This window comes from Phyllostomus discolor, chromosome 5 (assembly GCF_004126475.2).
Source record: "Phyllostomus discolor isolate MPI-MPIP mPhyDis1 chromosome 5, mPhyDis1.pri.v3, whole genome shotgun sequence".
NCBI lineage: Eukaryota > Metazoa > Chordata > Mammalia > Chiroptera > Phyllostomidae > Phyllostomus > Phyllostomus discolor.
In genome coordinates, this window is record NC_040907.2 from 131,845,529 (window position 1) to 131,868,807 (window position 23,279).

At 34.0% G+C, this 23,279-nt stretch overlaps 1 protein-coding gene and 1 non-coding gene across 5 annotated transcripts in view; one reads left to right on the forward strand and one right to left on the reverse strand.

The window, feature by feature from the left end:
• The window catches only part of JMJD1C (jumonji domain containing 1C), a 261,892-nt gene that overhangs the window by 31,761 nt on the left and 206,852 nt on the right, over positions 1-23,279 (forward strand). The window lies entirely within an intron of this gene.
• Positions 13,419-13,525, reverse strand: LOC114498197. The gene has a single exon (XR_003684645.1). It is a non-coding gene; the product is annotated as a U6 spliceosomal RNA (small nuclear RNA).

Genomic DNA, 23,279 nt, shown 5'->3' on the forward strand with positions numbered 1-23,279 from the left:
TATCTTGCGTCACTGTCTTCTTTTATGCTTTAATATCTTTTTAATGAAATCATTAAGTTCCTCTCATTTCCTTTCATGTATACTCTATAGCTATTTCTTTGTGGTTGTCATGGGGATTACATTAAACATCCTAAATTTATAACTCTTAAACTTGAATTTATACCAGCTTAACTTCTATAACATTATGAAAATCTCTGCTTCTTTATAGCTCCTACCCCACCTATTTTGGTGGTTGATGTCTTCAAAATTCCATTGTTATACATTATGTATCCCAAAACATAAACTAATTATTCTTTTAAATTCATTAGTCTTAAATATAGAAAACGAAATATGAAGTTACAAACCAATGTTGTAATAGTAGCTTTTAGACTAATAATTTTAAAAAGTATGTTGGTCTCTTAAATGTGGAAAACAAAAAGCGCAGTAACAAACATTGTTATAATAATACAAACTTTTGTAAATAACTGTGCATTTACATTTATGGAGGTGTTTGCTTTGTTTGCCATTGAGCTTTGAGTTTGTCTAGTGTCCTTTCATTTTACAGTGTAGTACCCCCTTCATTTGAACTTTAATAATTTATATTGATGTTTATTTTATGGCATGGAATTGGTTTATTTGGTAATTAATTGAAGTCTACTGAAAAAGAGTGCATGTTTAGCTTTGCTAGGTAGAGTGTTCTTATAAGAGACAGTTCAGTTGCTTGGTAGTGTTGATTGATTGCAGGTGAGATACATACGTGTCATATAACATAGAATATGCCATTTTAACCATTTTTAAGTGATTAGTTTAATGGCATTAATTACATCCAGCATTGCATAATCACTATCTCTCTCTGTTTCTAAATTCATTTTATTACCCAAAGCAGAAACTCTGTACACGTTAGACAGTAACTTCTTATTTCTCCCTGCTACCCCCCAAATCACTATTAATCTAATCTGTGTCTAAGAATTTGCCTATCCTAGATACTTTATATAAATGGAAGCATACAGTATTTGTCATTTCTCTTTGGTTTATTTCATTTAGCATAATGTTTTAATGTTCATTCATGTGGTAGCAAGTATAACTTCATTCTTTTATAGCTAAATAGTGCTTCACTACATGCATATACCACATTTTATTTATCCATTTATTTGTTGATGGATATCTGGATGTATTTCACTTCTTGCTGTTGTGAATAATGCTTGTAGTGGATAATGCTTTAAAAATGTTTAAATTCTACCATCTTGCTAGCTTTTAATTTCTTCCTCTGTTATTAAGTCTCTTTTCTTCTTTTTTCTGTCTTTTTTGAATACATATTTGTCATGATTACACTTGTTTCCTTTGTTTCTTACTAGGTATAAATCTTTGGTTGTATTGAGTGGTTGCTTTGTGATTATACTCTATGTTGTTAACATATCACCAGTGTACCAAGTGAAATTTCTTGCTTCATAATATAACCTAAGAACCTTATAACCTCCTGCAGCCCTTCTTTAAATTTTATTCTGTTGTCATATTTTTTGTTTCTATGTACAATTTAAACTCCACAATAAATTATTATTTCTTTAAATTTGTCAATTACCTTGTACACAGATACTTAATATAAAGAGTTATATTTACCCACAGAATTGCCATTTCCAAGGTCTTTATTCCTTTGTATAAATGCAGATTTCTGTTACCATTTTTTTCTGCCTTAAGGATTTCCTTTAATACTTTTTGTAAAGCCAAGTTTGTTGGTGATGAATTATTGTAGCTTCTGCACATCTGTAAAAGTATTTTAACCTTTTAAATATGTATATTTTTCTGGATATAGAATTCTAGGCTGACGGCTGCTTTGTTTTTAAATACTTTAAAGATGCTGCTGCATTGCCTTCTGACTGCCTGTGTTTCAGAATACTAACTAGATTTGTTTGTACATAGCGTATCTTCTCTTTTATCTGGCTACTTTAAGATTTTCTTTTACCAGAGACTTATAAGCAGTTTGGTTGTTTGGTTGACTTTGATGTCATTTCATGTTTCTTGAGATTGAGTTTAATTGAGATTCTTTGATCTGCAAGTTTAGTTTTTATCCAATTAGTAAAACATTTGGTCCTTAATTTTTACAATTGTTTATCTCCTCTAGTTTTCTCCTTTAGCAGATCTAATTATACATATATTATTCAGCTGTAAGTTGTCCCACAACTCAGCAATGCTGTTTTCATTATTTTTTCAGCCCTTTCCTTCTCTACACTAATTTTGTATCAATTCTGTTGCTTGATCTTAACTTCTACTAATATTTTCTCATGTGCTCTTAGTCCATCCAGTGTATTTTTCACCTTAGACATCATTGTTTTCTTTTTTTTTAAGATTTTATTTATTATTTTTAGAGAGGGAAGGGAGGGAGAAAGAGAGAGAGAGAGAGAAACATCAATGTGCGGTTGCTGCGGGCTGTGGCCTGCAACCCAGGCATGTTCCCTGACTGGGAATCAAACCTGTGATGCCTTGGTTCACAGCCCGAGCTCAATCCACTGAACCAGACCAGCCAGGGCGACATCATTGTTTTCATCTCCAGAATTTTAGTTTATCTTAAAAAATATATTCCAGGTGTATTCTTATAGTGTTTGATCGTTTAATAACTTTTTGAACACATGGAATATAATCATTAGCTGTTTAAATATCCTTATCTACTAATTGTTTTAAAAATCTGTCATTTGTGTCTCTTTGGGTTGTTTTGATTGAATTTTTTCTCATTTTGGATCATAATCCTGCTTCTTTGGATGCCTGATAACTTTTCTTTGAATGCCAGGCACTGTTAATATTACCTTGTCATGTACTAGGTTTTTTGTATTCCTGTAAATATTTGAGTTTATTCTGAGGTGTAGTCAAGTTATTTGAAAATAGTTTGATGTGTGAGGAAGGTCTTGTTTTTTAAGACTTTTATGTTGCAACCAGAGCAGCTTTTAGTCTAGGGCTAACTATTCTCCATTACAAACCCTTCTGAGTACTCTCTTGATGCCTTGTGAATTATGAAGTCAGTTGCTCCTAACTGTTGAGAAGTTGAACTCGTTCAGGCTCTTGTGAGCTCTGGGAATTTTGCTAATTCTTTTGGGTGTTCCCCCCTTTCCCACCTTTAAGTTCTTAAAGCACATGGGTTGACTTTGTTATATCTAGCCTGGAGAGGCCACCAAGTAAGTATATTGCTTGACCTTTCAACCTCAGGGCACAGTAGCTCATAGCGTTATATGTTTATATAGCTCTCTCTTGTTAGTCCTTGGCTTTAAAAAGCCCAAACTAAAAACTCCAATAAATACAGAAGTAAAAAAACTTCAAATATGGTTTTTACAAATGTGTATCACTTTTGCACCATCATAAAGTTACATAAGTTGAACCATAGTAAGTAGGGGGACCCTATATTTGTTACATATGTCCTTTAGATGGATATAGCTTCTTTTATAATTCAGCACTGAGCAGTTTCTGATATGTAAGTACATAAAAATATTGAATGGTTTTCGTATGGCTTTAAAAATATTATGTACACAGACTTTCCCTTATGTCATCAAAGAAAAATTAGTTCATGGTTTTTTCATAATACCTTCAATGTTAGTCCTAATTTGGATATTATGCTATTGGCAGTGAAAAATCTTGAAGAGACTTTGGAACAACCATTTCTGCTTAAGTGCTAAAGGAGATTCATTTGAAAACTGTGCTAGATGGATTTACATATTTTGTTAGGATGCATGTTATAGGTATTCTTCAGGATAGTTATTTTCAAATGTGACCCCCAGACAGTGGCATCAGCATTACCTGGGAACTCTCTTTCATTCTGTGGTAGTAATAGTCTTGGAAACTATTAGTCCCAAATCTTGAGTTTCTTAAGCTTATGTGAAGGTTATTACAGCAAAATTATCATTTAATTGTTGGGGTTACTGAAAAGTAAAAACTTGATAATATAGAAAATGCAATAGGAAATAATGTAAAAAGAAAGCTTGTCTGTATTACACAGAAAATGATGTCCTAACTTGTCTATACCTGGCTTCTTCCAGTTGCCTTGCTGAAGGATTGGATTGTTTAAAACTTAATGATAGTTTCAGTAGAAGTAAGTTCTCCGTTTTTCATTGTCTGGAAGGAGACACTTTATATGTATTAATATGATGGAAGTACTAGTATATAGCATAATTACAGATAGGGTTTTATGATCTATTTATGAGGGGAACCCAAAAACCAGAATTTATTTATAAAAAATTGTGTGTGTATTTTTACATGTTAAAACTTCAGTCACCTTCAAAGTATTCTCTATTTGATGCAATACATCTGTTGAGTTGTTTTTTTCTGCTGCCCAAAACCGGTTTCTGAACTCATAGATTTGATGCCTTTACTGCTTCTGTTTTTTGTTTCACGTCTTTCACATTGGCAAAATGTTTTCCCTCAGAGGATTTTTTCCATCCTGGGAAACAAACAAACAAGCAAAAGTCTCTTGGGGTGAATAAGGAGGATGGGGCACAAGGGGTCATTCCATGCCAGTTTTGGTCAAAAACTGCTGAACACTGAGCAAGGTGTGGGCAGGTGCATTTGTAATCACCCATCATAAAATGGGCAAACGTTGTTGAAAGAATCTTCAAAGAAATTCACTGAAGCTGAACAAGCTTCTCACAACAATGCCAGCTGGTACACTGAAACAGATAGACTCCTAGAACATTCACCTATTGGGGTAAACCTGTACTACAAGGGGCCTGCCCCCCTGAAGGTAATTCCATGTTTTGGGGGGGTACCCCCTCATATTTCACAGTAGCTTTAACATTTTTAAATGAGAGTAGATTCCTATTACATGAAAATGTTGACGTGAAGTTATTTTTTTAAAGCTTTTAATAGTTATTTGATCAGTTAAATTTTGCAAGGTGTTTAGTAAAGACTTAAAACTGTTACTAAAGTTTGGGAGACTTATATAAAATGGCACATTTTTAATATTTATCATCACTTTATAGCCATGACTTTTATATAAAAAAATTTGACACAAGGTCTAGTGTCTAATACATAGAGTGGTACCCTGACGGGGAAGAGTACTTTAACTTTCTATTTAGCTTTAACATTTCTGCTCTTAAAAATGATTACCCATTAAGGAACACCTTATATGTATATCAATATATACATTGAATGAAAATCTTCTTGTAATATTGAACTATAATTCTTTGGTAATCTATTGGTTTCATTATAGTTTTATAAATAATTGATCAAGTTCCCAGAGATGTAATGTATTTAAGATGATTTGGGTCAAAAATTTTTTCAGAGTATGTGCATTAGTCTCTGTGATCATAGAAAAATCTAATGTTCATATGACAGTTTGAGTTTTATCAGTATATCTTATAACTAACTCAGTTGTCTACTAATATAAATTAGTTGCAAATAACTCACTCTGAATTCAGTGGACTTTCTATTACAATATTTATATTTATTAAATTATACCTGTAAATATTTATGTTAGAATTATCCTTAAATTTCATTGTAATCATTGGAAGTACTTTTTTGGAGTAAAATTTAAAAATCAATTATGAATTTTAACAAATAGAAGGAAGAGTCATATATATGTATATATATGTATATATTGTGGTGTGTATATATACACCTTGTGAACATAATATATTTTAAAATAAAGTGCAAATAGAATTTATAATCGTATTTAAATGTATGAATTCTGTGAAGAGAAGGGTTGACTTTGCTACAGTTTATTACAAAGCTAAGGTTATGTGTCATTACTTATATAAAATAGTCTTTGTTCAGCTTCTTATAGCACTAGGAGAATTGTGTAGTTCCATTGATTGGGTTCCATGCAATGGAAATCTGACCTTTCACAGATGTTTGAGAAGTTGCCAGCACAGCATGATCAGCCCAACTAGACAGTTTTCCCCTGTTATTTGACAGACCTTTAGTGGTTAGAAAAAACATGCAAAAGAAATTTTAAACTACTTTTCACAATATCAAAGGTTTTCTAAAATACTAATAACACTTTGAAAAATATTGACAAAATAAGGTAGATCATTTTTTCCCAAATCATGATTACAGCTTAGGTGAGTTTAAAATGTTTACTTATTAAAAAAAAAAAACTAAGAAAATCCTAATTGTGTGAATAATATTTTACTTTGTTATATAGAATATTTTGACTATAAAATTAATATTAAGGGTGATGTATGTTATTTTTTGCTTAGGTCATATTTTTCCTTCTGTAGGTTAAACATTGCAGGTATAATTTATTTTTGTGTTCTATTTAATTGTAAGTAGTTTTAGAAATACAGACATTTCATATAGGTTACATGTATCACAGAGAAGTTGTCCCATCGGGAACTCCTAGGAGCAGGATGCTGCACTGATGTATGTTAAAGTCTGTTCTCTGAAGGACAGTATTTTTTAGAGGATATAAGAGGTTCAGCTGTGTACTTGTGAGAGTTCAGCATGAACACTCTAAGCACTGTTTTCTTCAACTTCATCAATTCAGAGTACAGGAAGAGGGAGAAGGAGCACTTTAATGTTTGAGAATCAAATGATGAATTCATAGTACCAGTAGTTGTGAGACTGGATCTTTTCCTGCAGGTGCTGCTGTTCCATAGGGCATTGCAGTTGCTTTACATTGTGTGAAATGTGGATTTTAAAAAAGATTTCATTTAAAGAAAGTGTTAAAAATATATAATCTTTACATAGCTCAATTTTATGATTTTGTAATTATGTAGTTACATAGGTTTATATACTGAATTAGTCCTTTTAAATAAAGGATTATGATTTGTAGTAAATGCTGATATGCACTTACCATTAATCAATTTATATTTAAACTTAGCAATTGCACTATTGTATTTCTATTTCTATATTTAAACTTAATAATTGTACGATTGTCATTTCATTAATTTTGGTGTGTGAAAACAGCTAATGTGCTACTTAGTGAACTTATTACTGGCAAATGATGTTACTAACAAACTGGATTGGATGCCCAGTTGAATTAGATAATTCATTTGGGTACATTTCAAAGTTTTTTTGCATGTTTAGAATAAATAGTACTTTTTCTGAAATACTTGGCAGGAAGTGTGACAATTATACTGACAGAACCAAAGATCAGTAGATTAAATATATTTAGGTTTATGGGCCAGAGAGATATGACATTACGTAAATACAGCTAAAATTTGCACACAATTTTCTAGTATAATTCTTAGGTATTTAGTTATTTATATATTAAAATGTATAAATAAGATTTTTAAAAGATTAAAACATTAAGATATGAATTCTCGTCTACATGATATGGAAATCTTACTCATCTTTACCATCTTTCTCTGTTACAAATTCAAATTCAATAAACTTTCTAAATATATTCAAGTTGAGTTGCTATAGCCAAGTACCTACTAAAGCGAGAACTTTGTGTGCAAAAGTCAGTAATTACCTTTAGATACTAGACATGGAAATTATTTGCCTGTCTTACATTTTCCTGTTTGCTTCTAATCTGGCCTGAGATAATCCTGGTCCAAAAGTACTGTATACTTGATAAAAACTACCTGGTTACATTTCTGTGGAAAACAATTTGCTTTGTTAGTGTTCTTATGTAGGAGGCAAGTAAACTTTCTAATTACAGCTACAATGTTCATAATTAAGGATTCAGAGTACTAGTCTCAGTATATGCCTTATCAAATTTTTTTCTTTAAATCCCCAGATAATTTTCAACAAATTTATTGCTTGACTTTTCAGTCATAAGGAATAAAACTGAGGCAGGTGTGTGTTGTGTATCAGTAGTTTTATTTTTATATTTGTTAATTAGTTCATATTTTATATTCGTTGCAATTTTACTTTGTGTTTTCATTGATGAGTATTTGTTGAGTATCTTCATATGCTTATTGGCTCTTTGGATCTATATCCTTTTCATTGAAGTGCCTGGTTAAATCTTATACCCACTTAAAAAATCGGATGTCTTTTTCTTTTTGATTAATCGAAGATTAAGGTCTTTATATATTCTGGATAGGAGTCATTGACAAACAGGATTTGAGACTAGAGTGAGCCAAGGGTGGTACTTACCATGCAATTTTAAGGTGGCATCCACCTGACTGTAGGGTTGAGTTCCTTGTGTTCTGTATTGTGTTTTTCCAAAGCATTCCCGTGATTCACTCTGTAACTCAGAACCCTGTTCAAATGTTGCCTCATTAGAAAGGCTATCATATCTGAAATAACACACAGTATTCTATTATTCTATATTATCCTAGACAACTCTGTGTTCTTCAAAGCACTTATCATCATCAACTGACATGGACTTAAATTTATGATTTCTTATTTTTGGTTTATTGCTCTCTAAAAGCAAATATGCTTCATCAGAGTTGGAGCTTCTTTTTTTGTCCCTTGCTGTATACCCAGTAACTAGAGCATTTTGTTGTATGTAATAAGGTGTTACAAGGTGTAATAAGGAGAGATGATATGTTTTGTACATTGCTTGAGATGAGGATGAAACAGTATTGCATGGAACTGTGTTATTGGGAATAAACAATGAAAAGTTGGGTGAGAGTGTATCTAGCGATGAGAATCTCAGAGTCATTATCATTATTTCAACATATTTTGAGTAGCCGCTTGATTCCAGATTTGTTCTTTATGTGGCCCTTGGTATTTACAGTGGTTTCCACATTGACAGGTAACCATTAATTTCTTACTTCTTCACTTTTTTTTGTCACTAACATTAACTCTTCTTTACAACTGTTAGCATATGATAGACTAAGTTGAGGTTTAAAAAAGATGTGAAGATGTGTTGATTTAGGAGAAATCCATAGTTTTGTTGAGTTGTGCATGTTTTTGCTTAACCAAGGTCATTTACTTAGTAAATTTTTCTGCAGAAAAGCCATAAAGTACATGTGATTAAATTTGTGCCTAGAGGAAATAACATGTTATGTGTCACTTTGGGGTCATTTGTAAATGGTTAAAATATTTTAAATTAGGAATACCTGGTGCCTGCTACTATAGTTTCTCAGATACTTGATAATGTTTCCAGGCATTCACAAAGGGGCTGTGAGACTTTTGATTGTTGCCAGAGAATAAAAGTTTTTTAAAAATAAATATTAGCCCTGGCTGGTGTAGCTTAGTGGATTGAGCTTGGGCCTGCAAACCAAAGGGGTCGCTGGTTTGATTCCCAGTCAGGGCACATGCCTGGGTTGTGGGCCAGGTGCCCAGTAGTGGGCATACAAGGGGCAACTACACATCGATGTTTCTCTCTCTTTCTCTTTCTCTTCCTGTCTCTAAAAATAAATAAATAAAGTGAAAAAGTGAATATTAATTTTAATAAAATTGTATCACTGTGCTCAGAGTATTTTATCGTAAATGTAAATAAATTTCACATCTTGTATGTATTCTTCATACAGATTTTTCATGTAATCTATTCTTTTCTTTGAGAACCTACTGTGTTCTGGGTACTGTGTTGCTCAGCATCCCAGACATGGTTATATCCTCTCAGAACTTTCTGTCCATGGTGTTTTTGTATGTAACAAGGTTTCAGTTACAAGTGGTTTCTCAATGACCATGCTTTTGAACTGCTAATGATACTTGAGTGTATTCTGAAATTAATACATAGTAGAAAGAACATGAAAACAAACATTTAAAAAGTATGTTTCCAAAATATCAAAAGTAGATGAAAATGTAGAAACTAGATACACTGATATCACACCATATGTACTTAGAGTATATTCTAATTTTGGTTAGATGGATACCTGATGTTTATATTATCATGACTATATAAATAATATTTTTGGTTGCCTACTCTGTATATGTTGACTTTTAACTTCTTGGAAAAAATACATACTTTGGAGCCAACATTGTCTTGCATTTCCTCCCTTTATTTAGTTTTCTGTGGACTTGTCACAGATTTAATCAGATACTCCCCAAGTTACGTGAAATCTTTTTTAACATACTCAAGTATATATATTAGGTATCTTGTCAATTTTATCTTCTTTATGTAATCTTTTCTGGGGCTTTTATATCTGTATACTCTAGAGTCTAGACCTCTTGTGGTCTTGCTTTGTCGTCATTCTGATGATTCTCTTTCCTTTTTCATTGAATTCTTTCCCTGGATTCCATTTTTGCTTTATTCTCTTGAATTATTGGTAGATTACATCCTCCAGTAATTTCTTTAAAAAGGACTACCTGTGTGGACACTTCTTGATGCTTGTTCATCTGACAGTATTTGCATTCTACCCTCAAACTTGACTATTATCCGAATGGATATAGAATTCTGAGTTAGAGATAGGAAATGATTTTTCCTGAAATTTTTGAAAGTATTGGTCTAATGTCTAAAAGATTCTGGTGTTGCTTTTGAAAAATCATATAATTTTTCTTTATGATCTTTTACATGAAAGAAGCATGTGGGATCTTCTCTTTTGTTTGTGTTTGGAAATTTCAAAATCAGATTTCTAGGCGTACTTTTTAACCAAGCATAAAAAGTGCTATGTGCGTAGCACTTGAGGAGTTGCTTTTCAATTTGGGAACTTTGACTTTAGGTTCTGGGAAATTTTTTTGACTTGTTTCTTCATTTCTCTCAATTTTATATTCTTTTTTTCTTTTCTGGATTTTTTAAATTTATTTATTTTTAGAGAGAGGGAAAGGAGAAAGAGAGGAAGAGAAACATCAGTGTGTGGTTGTCTCTCACACACCCCCTACTGGGGAGCTGGCCCACAACCTAGGCATGTGCCCTGACTAGAAATTGGACCAAGAACCCTTTGGTTCACAGGCCAGTGCTCAATCCACTGAGCTACACCAGTTAGGGCTTTTCTGGATCTTTTGTATTGGAATATGGGACTGTGCTGGTCCTCTTTTTTTTTTCTCTTTTAAGTTCTCTTTGTTCTAGTTAGTGGGAAAACCTTTTTAACTTTACATTCTAAAACTTCTATTGCATTTTCATGTTTGCTATTAAAGTTTAATTTCATAAAACTTTTGTTTTCCAAATGGTTAGTTTTTGATAACCCACTATTTCTGTGTTTTGTTTTCTTATCTTATTAAGAGTATTATTCATTTTTTGGTATGTTTTCTTCTTTCTTTAGAGTCTTGTTTTCTTTGTAGTCACTTTTTCTTTTGTGTATTATTTAGTCTCTTTTATATCTGGTGTTTCACTTACAGGAAATATCTGGAGGTTCTGACTACTCATATTTAAAGCACATTGGGCCCTGATTCAAATATCAGGTGTGGCTCAGTTGATATAAGCATCCTCTGGCAAAGTGAAGGGTCATGGGTTCAATTCCTTGGTTGGGAACATGACTTGTTATGGTTAAGGTCCCTCGTTGGGATATTGGGAGAGACAGCCAATCAATGTTCTCTCCCTTTCTCCCTCCTTTCCTCTTTTCTTAAAAAAATAACTAATTAAAAAAATTATGCTAAGTGAACTAAGCCAGGCAGTGAAAGACAACTACCAGATGATCTCACTTTTAACAGAAACTCTAACAACAAACAAAGAAAACAAGCAAACTACAAGTCAAAGACACTGAAATAGAGGACAGGCTGACAGTGACCAGAGGGGAGAGAAATGGGAATTTCAGGGGAGATTGGGAAGGGTTTACTGGAACAAATTTAAAGGACATGGACAAAAACTAGGGGAAGGGTGGTAATGGGAGGGAAGTAGGGAGGGATGGGTGGGCGGGCTGGAATGGGAGTAAAAGGCAGAAAACTGTACTTGAACAATGATTAATTAAGAAAAAAAATTAAAAGCCCACTTGGACCTCTAAGCTTGTGGATGGAGTTTGTTGGCTGTAGTCATGTCTGTTTTGAGATCCCGCCATTTCCTTGGGAAACACCTAAAGCCTGTATATTTAGGTCTTATATCTTAACTGGTCCGATATCCCAGAGGAATCAACTAGTCCTTTCCCTGGCTCTCACAGTTAATGCCTATTGAGGTAAAAATAGACTGGGAGTGGGAGGAGAGTGTTGGTTCTCAACATATTTCATTATGTAAACTTCTACTTAATCCTGTTTCAGTAGTAATGTCTGCCTTCAGCTGCTTTAATATGCTCCCTGATTTAGAGACCCTCTAATAACCTTTTCTAGTAGGGGAGGGGACATCTTTTCTGCCAAAGTGGAACACACTTGAGAGGCTGGAGACAGGAAGAGATCTGTGAGTCTAGCTGCTGCTTAAAACAGACTAGTCTTATTTTTCCTATTAGCCCTCCTTGCCACTCATCTAGTTTTTGAATCTTTGGGGCTTCTCCGTTCTAAACTGGAGTGTTTATCAGCTTTTCCAAACTCTAGCTTTAGCTTAATCTTTTATTGCACAAATTCAGCTACCACTGCTATTGTTGTTACTTTAATATTAGTTATTTTGCCCAATTTTCCAATCTTTTGAAACCTTTTGGAATCTTCAACTTATCCAACATGTTAAAGTATTCACGTAACTTTGAATTCTGTTGAGTCTATCCAGATACCTTGATTTAAGTATGAGGATAGAGCAGTGTGGATTACTTTAGAAAAAATTCAGTCAGTTTTACTTTAGTTCTTGGTTAATACTATAAATTATGGTTGTTTACCCAGCTCTGAGTATCTAGTGTGCTGTATTATTAATCAGTTTATACTTTTCATTTTATTCCTAAAATATTTTCAGATCTTTTCCCATAAAAATTTTTTAAAATTTTATTTTAATCATTGTTCAACTACAGTTTTCTGTCCTTTACCCCCATCCCTCTCCACCTCCCTCCCATTCCACCTTCACCCTAGTTTTTGTCCATGTGTCTTTATATATGTTCCTGTAAACCCTTTCCATTCTCCCCTGAAATTCCCCTGAAATTCCCACTTCTCTCCCCTCTGGTCACTGTCAGCCTGTCCTGTATTTCAGTGTCTTTGACTATATTTTGCTTGTTTCTTTGTTTTGTTGTTTAGGTTCCTATTAAAGGTGAGATCATATGGTATTTGTCTTTCACTGCCTGGCTTATTTCACTTGGCATAATGCTTCTAGCTCCATCCATGATGTTGCAAAGGGTAGGAGCTCCTTCTTTCTTTCTGCTGCATAGAATTCCGTTGTGTAAATGTATCATAGTTGTTGGATCCATTCATTTACTGATGGGCACCTAGGTTGCTTCCAGCACTTGGCTATTGTAAATTGTGCTGCTATGAACATTGGGGTACCTAAGTTCTTTTGGGTTGGCGTTTCAGGATTCTTAGGATATAAATCCCAGCAGTGAATTGCTTGGTCAAAAGGCAGATCCATTTGCAGTTTTCTGAGGAAATTCCATACTGTTTTCCATAGTGGTTGTACCAGTCTGCAGTCCCACCAACGGTGCACTAGGGTCCCCTTTTCTCTACAACCTCTCCAACACTTGTTTGTTGCTTTGTTTATGATGGCCATTCTGACTGGTGTGAAGTGGTATGTCATTGTAGTTTTAATTTGCATCTCTCTGATAGCTAGTGATATTGAGCATCTTTTCATGTGTCTCTGGATCCTCTGTGTGTTCTCCTTAGAGAAGTGCCTGTTCAGGTCCTTTAAAAATGTGGAACGTTTCACGAATTTGCGTGTCATCCTCGCTCAGGGGCCATGCTAATCCTCTCTGTATTGTTCCAGTTTTAGTATATGTGCTGCCAAAGTGAGCACCATAATATCATAATTTTAAAAATCTAATATATTAGTGCCTTGGCTGGTATGGCTCAGTGGATTGAGTGCCAGCCTGTGAACTAAACGGTTGCTGGTTTGATTCCCAGTCAGAGCACATGCCTGGGTTGCTGGCCAGGTCCCCAGTTGGGGCTGTACAAGAGGCAATGGATATCTCTCTCACACCAGTGTTTCTCTCCCTTTCTTTCTCCCTCCCTTCCCCTCTTTCTAAAAAAAAAAAAAAAAACTAAAAATATCTATTGTATTAGTTACACTAGCCTACCTAAAAGAAAATTTACTGATACAGAAAAACTTTAGGATTACTTTTAGTGAAATTAAATCAGCTCTTGGTGTAACCTTTTTCTTTTCTAGTGCTTACAAGCCATCTTGCAAATAATAGTTTCTTTATATTTAGATATAGATGACAATGAATGAATTTTCAAGAGCCTTTTAAACTTGAATTATGTTTCTTTGGTACATAATTTTCTAAAAAATTTTTTTTCCTTACTTCCGGAATCAGTGTGTTTTAGAAATCACTTTCCTTTCTTACATGTTTTGCAGATTAATTAGAGATGAATGCTTAGTTTGGGTCTGTGATTATTTAGGCTCTGTAGACAAAAACTAATTTAAAAAGTGTCTGGGTATTCTCTTACTGTCTTCTTTTCTCATTTCAACTTCATTTGCTTTATAACTATGTTTCTTCTACCTTTTCCAGTTTTCTACTCAATTCTCCTTGGTGGAGAAGATGGATGCAAAAGAGGAGGGTGAGTAGTTCTTTATTCTCTCTGCATCTGTTAACATTATATCATCTTTCCCATGCAATATTCTTGTTTCTTCTTAGTTCATCCTCTTACATTTATGCAGTCAGTGGGCTTTGGTATTTATAAAGCTTAGTTTATTCTGGCAATATTCTTACAGTGTTTATGATATTAATTTGTAAATATTCTTACATTTCCTTTCTTCATATGTCCTTTTAAAATCTGATATCAGAAAACTATATAGCCATATTTTTTCACTCACTCCTCACCTTTATTCAGTTCACTGACATTTATTAAGTTTCTGGGAAATAAAATATTGATGATATTACTTTTACTATTAAATTTGTATCATAAGGAATATCTCCTACCAGTTCTATTAGAATTATCTACATCTATATAATTAAAAACTAATTTTTGCTCTCTTGGTCTCCCATCCACTTTATTGAATAGTATTTCCTCCTGGAGCTACATGTGGTATTATAAATGTAGACTTAGGTTTCAGTTCTGGCTCTGCGAAATTAACAATGTTGGATAAATCAGTCTTTCTGGGTCTTTCGTTCTCACCTATGAAAGTGCCAAATATCTACTTTATCAGTTTGTATTGAGAGAATTTAGATGAGAATTCATCTAAAATTTTAATTGAGAAATTATTAAAATTTCTCAATTAAAATTGTTAAAATTTAATTGAGAAAATTATATACATATATTACATAAACTTCTTAAATTTCAAAAGCTGTATAATGGTATTATTTTATAAGGGTTGCTATCTACCATATTTTTAGGAATATAAGACACACTGGACCATTAGATGCAGCTAGTAGGTTCTAGAGGAGGAAAATAGGAAAAAAAATTTTTGAAGCAAAAAATGTGGTAAAATATTTAATAACCTGTGACCCCACTCTACTGCCTGCCCCCCACCACAGTGAGATAGTAAGCTACATTTGGACTATAAGTCACAACCCCCCCTTTTCCTCCCAAATTTGGGGAGTGTGTCTTATAGTCCAAAATATGGTAAATATTTATTGCTGTTTTTTTGAAATAAGATTTACATCTCTCTGGGAGCAAGAACTGTATCATATTGATCTTTATCTACTGCAACTGGTAAATAGCAATGACTTATACTTTTGGGTTGAATTTCCTAAGAAATGGACTTAAAACAAGTGTTGACATAGTAGACATTTCTTTTCACTGTTTTGTTCTACATCTGTGTCACTTTAAAATTTAATGTTAAGAAAACAGCCCTGTCTGGTGTGGCTCAGTGGTTTGAGCACCAGCCTGAGAACCAGGGGGTCACCGGTTCAATTCCCAGTCAGGGCACATGCCTGGGTTGCAGGCCAGGTCCCCATTGGGGGGCACATGAGAGGCAACCACACATTGATGTTTCTCTCCCTGTCTTTCTCCCTTCCTTCTCTTCTCTCTAAAAAATAAATAAATAAAGTGTTTTTAAAAATAAAATAAAATTTAATGTTAAAACATTCTCTACATGGTCAATTTGTATGATATGTTTATAAATATTATTGTTTCTCATTATTCTCCTTCCCAAATTATCATGTTAACACCCTTGGGTTCATGCATTTCTGGATGCCTTCTATCTCTGCTACTCAGTTATTTTTCCTCATCACTTTCTGAAAGCTAAATTATACACACATGTTATTATATTCCAATAGCAAATTTCATTTTTCTTTTTTTTATGTGAAGAAAAGCGCATTTTTACCTCTTTATGTCAAAATATTAAATATACCTTGAAAGTTAGTGTGGTTTAATATTGGATTATAAAAAAAACAAGATTGAAAATGTTTGTATGTCTGTTCTTATTCTCCCTCCCACCCTTTCTCATTTTAGAATGAGTTGACCAAGTTCTCTGATGCCTTTTATTAAATTTGTTGTTTTTCTGAATAATTGCATCTTATGTGCTGTTCCTCTTTATAACATTTTAATACGGTGCAATATTGATCTTGGCGACAAATCTCTAGCCAAACATATTCTCTTTTTATGAAGTGCATCGTACTTTCAGGTCAAGGAAAAAAAGAAAGCCAATGTATGTCAGTTACTTTTTTGAGTTATTTTCTTATCTTATGTTTAATTCTTAAAACAATCCTTTGAAGCATTCATTACCTCTATTACTAATTTGAAAACTGAGTTTCAGAGAAATTTTATCATTCATGGTCTCAGCATTCTAACTCTAGAGAATATGCTTTTTGTACTGTAGTACATGACCCTGGAAGGCAATGATATAGAGTATTGAATACCATTCTATAATATCTTCCATGGAATCACTTATATAACTTTATCATCTGAATTTAAGCCTTCATTGTCTTAGATGATAATAATTCTCAGTACTCTTTATTCATTTTATCTTACTGAATTGATACTTGTGTAGAATGTACTTTGGATGCATATTTGTGAAGTTTTAAAAAGTTCATACAGTTTGGATAAGTAATGTACATTTGAGAATAGCAGGACAACTCATATTAGCCTGGGGCAATGTGTTGGGTTTCCTGGTGACACTTAGTATTTCCAGCTCTCTGACACTGACCTTTTTTCTTTAAAGAGTTAAAGCAGGGCTCAGAGATTGTTGTTTTTCTTCTTTTCTCTTGACATTGTTTTAGGTTTCAAACATTATTTTACTCCTATTTTAATTATTACAATCAGATTTTATTTTATGCTTCTCTTCTTCATGAGAGCAGAATGAGCATGGTGTGTTACAGGAACAGGAACAAAATCATGGTACCGATCTGTAGAGTAAGAGACTAGGGTTATAGCAGGATTAGAAGAGTAAAGAAAAATGGTTAGGGGTTTGTCATCCAGCGTTAAGTTCAGACTTAATCTAGTTCCATAGGAAGCTAATAGAAAGTTTGAAAGTAAGGGGGTAATTTGACATCCTTTTTGAAATTTTCATGTTGTATCTTATTCCACAACAAATGGCAGATTCTAAAATGTACCAATTAAATTGCTAAAATGTAAATTAAATAGTGACAATATAACAAGTCTAATCTATAATGTGGTCACTGTGCGATGATAGAAAGATACAGATATTCTTCCCAGTTTACACCTGGAGCTCTTGAAAGTTATTTTATAGTTTGAGGCAACATGATGGAATTTAAGTCCTGAAATCTTGGATTTGTCACATTACTTTATTTTATCCTCATGGGGAATAGATCATTATAATATTCCTAAAACATTTTTTTCAGGTGAGTTATAAACACACAGTCACAATTTTATTTATTTGCTCAATACAAAGGACAGTTTTTTAAAAGAGGGAAGGAAAGTATATTTTAACAATAATGTTAAAAGTATTTTTTGAATCTGCCCGGTTACTTCTTTCTCATTGTTTATTTTTAATGGTAATTTACTACTAGGTTTTTTTTTAAATTAAGGGTTCTAGGTTATTAATATGTTAAAATCAATTAGTTTTATTTCCTTTTGTTTCTTGAGAGTTCATCTACCTCAGAAGTTATTGTTGAGGGGGAGAGCCTGTTCTCTATTAAGAAAGGGAGAAAATCTAATTTTAGAAAATAGTACTTTTGTATATTGTTTTCGTTTTGGTAGTAGTTTTACCTCAATATAAAGAAATAACTTGAATTTACTATAAAAATGAAAGGATTTTATAACTGTGTAACAATGAATATGTGGAATATGTCATAGATTTTCTCATTAGTAACTATGAATATTATTTCTCACTCTAGAAATTAAATTCTGTTAGCTGAGGACTGATTTGCATAAATAACACATCTACCTAAAAAGCATATCAAATGGAATGTTTCAGTATCAATGAGTAGAGATTTTACTTTATATCTCAATGTAATTATGATTTATGGCTCTCTGGTTGTGTAGCATGATCTGTGTCTTTTAAAGAAAATATTTATTATTTATTTATTTATTTTAGAGAAAGAGGAAAGGAGAGAGAAACATTGATTTGTTGTTCTGCTTAATTATGCATTCATTGACTGATTCTTGTATGTGTCCTGACTGGAGATCAAACCCACAACCTTGGCATATTGGTTCAGCACTGTAACCAATTTAGCTACCTGGCCAGGCTTTATCATCTGTGTCAGGGGTGTCAAACTTATTTTCACAGCAGGCCATATCAGCCTTGTGGTTGCCTTCAAAGGGCTGAATATAATTTTAGGATTGTATAAATGTAACTACTCCTTAACAGTTAAGCGAGAGCTCAGTTGCCACTAGGTAGAAACAAGGTGCCGGGCTTATAAAACAAGGTGGAGAGTTGGATGTGGCCCCGCGGGCCTTGTGTTTGCCACCTGTGATCTTTGTCCTTAAGAATGATAATATAGTGCATTTAGAGATATTTGGTAAAAATACAGAAAGTTTCTCTATGAGAAACTTGCCCCAGTTCTTTTAGATAAGCTCTTTAACTTTGAAATTTATTTATTGAAATCTTGAGGCTTGTGGAAATTTCTTCAACTAACAAAAGGGTATTATTGTTCAAGGTAAATATATTTGCATAATCCTAAATATTATATAATATTTTTATTCATTATTACTAGCAATTTTCCACTTGAAAATAATGTACACCTGCATGTTTTAGTCATTGCTTTACAAAATTTTGTCTTACATATTATACAGTATTGTGTAAAGATGACAGATTACAAACAAATCCTAGTTTTAATTGTTTTTATTTATGTGATGAAATGAAAGTATTCATGAAACAGTCAACACAGTTTTTGGGAAATAGTGGGCACTTCACATGGGGTTTTTTTGGCTTGTTTTTTCTTTAAAGACAATATAATATTTGTTCTGTTCTGATAAGTGTTGACTTGGCTGATGTTTTTTTTTTTAATCTACAGGTTTTGGCAGACTATTGTAACATCCTTTCATACCCCTCTCACTTCTACTTCTATAGTAATTTAAACCATTCTTAGCTGTCTCAATCTAAGTTTACCACATGAGACTGGGAAGTGGTTTAAACGAAGAATAACTGAGATGAAGAGAAAGATGATAATTGTTTAAAGATAATTTTTCATTAAACAATGAATTTTGTGTTTCATAAATACATAAAATAATTTTTTATTTTTAATAGTACATTTATTTTCCACAAGGCAGCACAGACTGAGAAAACTAGTAACACCCCACCCCTTTGGCTGTTATTCTATAATCATCATAGCTAACATTTCCAGAAATTTCCAGAATGTTTGCTCTGTCTCAGTCACTGTTTTAAGTGGTTTACACATTGTCAGCCCATGGTCCTTGGTGCCAATTCATCGCCAACAGGAATTCCCAGTTTGGAGTGTATTGAAGAAGGAAACTTATTCAGTGCATAACAGCTCAATTGTGATACAGCAAGGCTGTGAAAACAGCAGCTGTGAGGCAGCCATGGGGGCTAGGCAGCCGTGGGCCAGGCCCCTCTGAGCTAAATAGCTCTCCTCTGCTCCTCACTGATCTGATCTGCTCTGCTCTCTGTGCAGGTCTGCCTTGGGCCATGCTGGCCTGCTCCATTCTGCTCTGGTGAGATATCTTTGGTGTTTCGTTCAGCCAGGGATATATTGTCTTTATTCTTTGGTGGAAAGGGGAAGTATGCTCTTTCAGAGAGGTGCTGGTTTATGTGGACAGCAGCTCCCACTCCTGGTTCCTAATTGGTCTGTCCTTATGCAAATGAGGACTCTAAATCTTAGCAAAAAATTTGTTTAATGAGGTGAGAAATCTTTGTTATTTCAATATGTATGAAGAATATACACTTTATATGAAGAATACACTTCATACGAATATATACGTATTTCTATATGTATGTTTGTGAAGAATGATAGTGACTGTTGCAAGTAGTGACGGCAGTAACTATAATGTAAGCACCTCTTCTGTATTCTTTTTTTTTAAGTAATGCTTTTTTTTAAAGATTTTTATTTATTTAACTTTAGAGAGAGGGGAGGGAGGGAGAAAGAGAGGGAGAGAAACATCAATGTGTGGTTTCCTCTGATACGCCCCCAACCAGAGACCAGGCCTGAAACCCAAGCATGCGCTCTGACTGGGAATCAAACCAACAACCCTTTGTTTCACAGGCTGGCACTCAATCCACTGAGCCACACCAGCCAGGGCTTCGTTATTCTTTATTCATTTTTTTCATTGATAAATTTCTGGATCTCAAATGGGCCTGCGAATTATATGACATATTTCTGATCAAGCTTTTTTTCCTTAATTCTCACCTGAGGATTTTTTGTTGATTAGAGACAGAGATTTATCACCCTTCTCCTGTACTGTCCCATAAATGCCCCTTTCCCATAAATGCCCCTTTCCTTTCGTGAGTGCCCCTGCCAGGGATAGAACCTGCACCCTAGGTATATGTCCTGATCAGGAATTGAACCTGCAACATTTAGTTGTATGGGACCACATTCCAACCAACTGAGCCATCCGGTAAAGATGGGACCCACCCTACTCTTGACTGCATCTAGCCATGCAGGTTGTACACATGCAATTATAGGGGCTCCATTCTCACAGACTTTTGAAGAGTTTGGAACCAAATTGTACAATGGAGACTAACTCCATCTTTTAATGGCTTCTTTTCCCCCCTTATTCAACTGGTATTTGATAGCAGCCTTATGTGTTTTAAACCTTTTTTATTTAATTTGTTATAGTACAGATTTCAAGTATGTGGGGTTTTTTTGTTTGTTTTTATCAAGTGTGTGGTTTTAATTTTTGTATTTAAAAAACCTTTAGTGTTATTTTTATAGTATGTTGTTTAGTGTCATTTTTAATGTATGTATGGTTTATTCTTGGAAAATTTAGGAAACAAAGAAAAATCAGTATACAACTCTTGGATAATTTTATTAGCATATTTGCAAATTGCTTTTCTAGTTTTACATATTTTATAGTAGAATTGTAATATAATAATACAATAGTGAAAAGTTGTAGGTTTGGTGTTGGGCTGATTGATGATCAAGCCAGCAAATGAAAGAGTGAGCTGGAAACATGGGAGGTGGTGTTCCAGGAGTAAAGTGTTTATAATTAAGGTTATGGAAAAACTATAACTTGGGGAAGGGAAAGGAGTGATTGAGGGAGGATGGATGATCAAGGAGAGAGAGTGTTCTTGCATTGAGGAATAAAGAGCAAATGAATCTAATTCATTTCTAAGCTTAGTAGTGTAAGGGACATATGGGAAAGAAAACAATAACATCTTGAGAGGGTTCCAGCAAAAAAACTGTGCCTGTGAAGAAGACCTATATTTTATTTAAAAGAAGAAGGCAAAAGATACAGAATTCAGGGAAGTTGAAGATATGGTGAATTTTTTTAAGAGATAGGATTTCTTTTTTTTATTTAAGATTTTATTTATTTATTTTTAGAGAGGGAAGGGAGGGAGACAGAGAGAGAGAAACATCAATGTGCGGTTGCTGGGGGTTACGGCCTGCAACCCAGGCATGTACCCTGGCTGGGAATTGAACCTGATATGGTGAATTTTTGCTGGTATTATTCCAGAAGTCATTGTAGTAGATTTTCAGGAGTCCCATTTTAAAATGTTATAGGGAAAAATTAATGTTCAAGAAAACCAAGAGGCCCTGGCTGGTGTAGCTCAGTGGATTGAGTGTGGGCCTGCAAACCAAAAGGTTGCAGGTTCGATTCCCAGTCAGGGCACATGCCTGGTTGAGGGCCAGGTCCCTGGTGGGAAGCTCATGAGAAGCAGCCACACATTGATGTTTCCCTCCCTCTTTTTTTTCTTCTTTTCCCCTGTTTCCAGAAAATAAATTAAATCTTTTAACTAAGGAAAAAAAATGGAATAGCCAAGACACCCTGACTGGTGTGTGGTTCAGTGGGTTTGATATCCTCCCACAAAGCAAAAGGTTGCTGGTTGAATTCCTAGTCAGGGCACTTGCCTGAGTTGCAGGCCAGGTTCTCATCTGGCAGAATTGGGACTGTTTTTATATTGGCTTTATTTTTCACAGATACTTGTAATTAGTCATGCTACATTTTAGTCTTAGCAATAGGAGGTAATGCAGCAAAGGATTTATGTTTTACCAAAAGAAGGAGGAGCAAGAAACTTTTGAATGGGGATCTAGGGGATGGAAAGAACCTCTGTATTGGATAGCTAAAATAGCTCAGTGATGAGGTAGTTTTAATTAAAAAGTTAATAATCTGCCCTGGCTGGCGTAGCTCAGTGGATTGAGCATGGGCTGCGAATCAAAGCATCGCAGGTTCGATTCCCAGTCAGGGCACATGCCTGGGTTGCAGGTCATGGCCCCCAGCAATTGCACATTGATGTCTGTCTCTCTCTTTCTCCCTCTCTTCCCTCTCTAAAATAAATAAATAAAATCTTTAAAAAAAAGTTAATAATCCAGACTCATAAAATATCTCTTCTAAAAGCGGAATCACTAAGAAATGTAGTAGAAGGCATCCTGGACTCCTCAGCAGTGTTCCATTTTCAGTTTTAGTCCCAGCCCTGTTCGTAATGAACCTTTGGAATTTAGCCTCTGTGATACCAGTTTTCTCATATGTTGAAATAATACCCATCTTTTTTCTTTTAAGATTATGTTGAATATAGGATGAGCAAAGTATTTGAAAACTCTCAGTGTATTATAAATTAAATGTATTGTGCATTTAGAAAGTTTCCACTGAGTATAAACCACAGTGGGAAGTTTAACAATAAATAATGAATCAGCCTTTATCTGTAATCAAAAAGTAAACAAAATTTCCCACTACAGTTGATTCTTGAATGACATGGATTTAAACTGCCCAGCTCTAGTCATACATGAATTTTTTTTCAATAAGTACTGTAAATGTATTTTCCTTATGATTTCCTTAATAACATTTTCTTTTTTTAGCTTACATTATTATAAGAAGGGGAGAGCAGTGGGAGAAAATGGGGACAACTAATTGAACAAACAAAAAAGAATACACTATTAAATACATACAACATATATATGTGTTAATGGACTCTTTATATTAGTAAGGTTCCAGTCAGCAGTAGGCCATTAGTAGTTAAGCGTTTTGGGAATGAAAAATATTTGGTTGGCTAAAAAGTTCATTTGGTTTTTAACGTAAGATGGCTCTAGTAGCAC